We start from the raw sequence: 3,288 nt of genomic DNA on the forward strand, positions 1-3,288 counted from the left end.
AACTCTGTGGTCAAGGATGTGAGGCCAGGTGAGAGATGAGCACCTCAGTGCCAGGCAGGATTGAGGGATCTGAGGAAACGACGCAACAGTAAGTCGGTGAGCCACATGACACAGCACATCACCAAAATATTCACCCACAAATCACGGCAGCTCCTCCTTGCATGAGACCTTCTATTACCCCAGCCCTCCAAGGGCTCTGCCCACTTCTCTGGGGAGCAGTCTCTGGGGTGTAGGCTGGTGGGTGAGATACAAGTTTTGTGATCTTGGTCCAGGGTAACATTAAAGGATGCCCTCTCTGAAGTCAGGGTGAAAGTCTTTGGAGACCAGCCCTACAGAGTCCACTTCATGCACCCGCTGGCCTGTTGGGTACCCAGACACACATGGTGCAATACCAGGCACCACAGCTGACACAGGTGTATGGGGAGGGGAAGCCAGAGACAGCACAGAAGGGGCCGTGGGTCCTGGAGGGGCTTCTGACACAGGCTGTTGGGTAATTGGTTCACTTGACCACTCTCAAGTTTTGCTCCTTCAATAGGGCTTGATAGGTTTTTCCTGAAGTAAAGGAGAAGTTTAAAATGATCTCAAGTTTTCTCCTTTTTCTTTCTGGCATCTCTATCAGCATCCAACTGAGACAGTCTCTCGTTGAGCTGAGGGAGTCCTGCATGACGGTTTTCTTGGAAGCCACCTTTCTCCAATGCTGCAAGCTGTCTCTTGATGCTGCGCTGCGTGGCTACCAGGTCCAGCATCCACCACTGTCTGGTATCCTGGGAAGAAGCGGAAGTGATCTCTTCTCCAACATTTGTACAAAGCAGCTGGCAGAAGTGGGTTTGTTTGTTTGTTTGTTTGGTTCGTTTCTGTTTTTGTTTTTTCCCCAAGTTTTCATTTAATGCACTGTATAAGAAATGAACTTTTAGGTCAACTAAGTCTTTTTATAGAAGATGAAATGTCAAATAAATTAGACCCAGGTGAACATATAAGGTCAGCTAAGTGTCCAAACTTAAAGATGTGATGACAAGAGATTACTTTTTCTCCCCTACAATCTTTGGGCCAGAACTCCACAGCATATGGGAGTATTTATTAACAGGCATGGTGATCAGGGACAAGTTCCACTGACGCTGCTTTGATAATGTTATGCATGCCTGAAATCACCTCTGCTGCTTCTGCACTCCAAAGAACTTGTTGCTTCACTTGGAAGCTTTCTGTATACCTATTATTTCTCCAACAATACCTTATTTCCTATCTAATCCAGCCATCTCTGGCCTTCTCTGTGGGCACAAAGGAGTTTGACAACAGATGTGCAAGGCATAGCCTGCAGTGTAAGCTATCATGGTTAGCTACGTTATCAGTAATTCAGTAGAAGACTCTACTACAACAGCGTATTGGTCAGATCTTCCATAGGCAAGTTCTCGGACCACATGAGCATCCCCAAACAACCTCCTTCACAGACTTCCCTGGAGTCCTTCACAGTTTGGGCCAAGAATATCAAAAGCATCCTGCAGAGGTCATTCCACTTTATCCAAGATATTTGGAATGGCAAGGATGCCAGAGAACGATGATGTAACCTCACCACGGGCTCCCCCAGAAAGGTCAATGAGTTTGTCTTCTCTGATCATGACTTCCTCAATAAGTCTGTGACTTTTAAGCTACACTAATTTTAGGTGATCAAAAGTAGAAGCAATTTCACCACCTGCCACAATTGCTAGGCATTCCACCCCCGCAAAATCTGCATGTCTGCATGCACAATAGCCATGGCACGAACAGCACCAAGAAGCTGTTTCGGATAGTTATAAATGAACTGCTTCTCAAGAAAGCAATCGATTCCATGTTTAAGAATCAGTTTAACTTTCTCATTCATTTTTTTTCCCTTTTCTGCATGTTCTATGTTTTTTGCAAACTTGGCTATAGAATCAATTCTTACCTTGGAACCAAATATCCTAATTGTGTTGACATCCACTCCAGTATTTGCAATAAGATTACAGCATTTTCAATACACTTTGGTTGATTTACTCCATTTTAAAACAATTTAGCAGAAAATCTTTAAATAGTAATATGCTACAGCTCATAACTTCTTGATGATATAAAAAATACTGTACATGAAGGAAGTTAAGGTTACTAAAAAGAGATTAACCACCAAATGAATGTAAAGAGAAAATACTAACTTACTCTTTCACATAAATTAACTAAAATAAGTAGGTACTATGATGAAATAAGGAGCTCCAGAAAATAAAATGAAATAATATAATGAAGTTTGCAAGGAGGTAAAGTTTATAAAAACAAAACAGAAAAAGAAAGCTCATACTAGGAATCTCTCAAGCTGAAAGAACTTCATGCCCTGAGTTGAAATATTAAGGGATTCTATGTACAAAATATTGAAAGATTCAGGGAGTATATAAAAAAACAGAAGAGAGGAATACACAGTGTTTATAACGAAAGTAATATATCAAAGTTCGACCATTTAAAGTATTGAAAGAACAAGTTCAAGATGACGCAAAGGGATTGGTGAAAATGTGTGCCCCAGAAATTGAAGGTATACTGTGGTAGTTACATACTTTCCTGTCAACTTAAGGATATATAAAAGTGTAGGGGTAGAGTTCAGTTTGTCAATCAGGCCACAGACTGATGGTGCCTCCTTGTGGGTGGGGCCTTCTCATAAGGAGGGCCCTGGGAACTCCCCCCCACTCTACCTCCTCTCCCTTCATGAGTATCTCTGGATTTGTTTCTCTAGTCTACACAGGCAAACACATATACGCTATTGAGCTGTTTCAGCAAACTAAAAATTGTCATTCACTAAAAACAAGAAATTTGGAAAACAACTACTTAGATAACCAACTGAAAGAGGTCCAAAGAAAAGTGATCCAATAGAATGCAGAAATGATCTAACAGTATTAGCGTACCACCCCAAAGTAACTTTTAATTAAGATATTCCATAAATGGTTCCACCATCACATAATAAGGGAACTGCCAGAAATTCAAGCTGAATACAGCAGAAGACATGGAACAAGATCTAATTCCTGATTTCATGCGGATCTTGATTGACAGCGAAAAAATAGAAAAAAAATGTTTACCTTTATTTTACTACACAAACGATTGGCGTATTAATCCGCCCCCCCCCACCCCCCCACCCACCCGGGGAATGAACAACAGATACCTGGGTGAAGGGAGACAGGAGATGGTGTAAAATATGAAAATAATAATAATTTATAATTTATGAAGGGTTCCAGAGGGTGGGGGGATGGGGAAGGGATGGAAAAAAGAGGAGTTGATACCAAGGGCTCAAGTAGAAAGAAA

At 41.5% G+C, this 3,288-nt stretch overlaps 1 pseudogene; it reads right to left on the reverse strand.

Moving 5' to 3' along the window:
* Positions 1 to 1,077: 1,077 nt before the first annotated feature.
* The window catches only part of LOC101656721, a 2,793-nt pseudogene continuing 582 nt past the window's right edge, over positions 1,078 to 3,288 (reverse strand).

This window comes from Echinops telfairi, unplaced genomic scaffold (genome assembly GCF_000313985.2).
Source record: "Echinops telfairi isolate 266 unplaced genomic scaffold, ASM31398v2 ScPeMD7_2186;HRSCAF=2738, whole genome shotgun sequence".
NCBI lineage: Eukaryota > Metazoa > Chordata > Mammalia > Afrosoricida > Tenrecidae > Echinops > Echinops telfairi.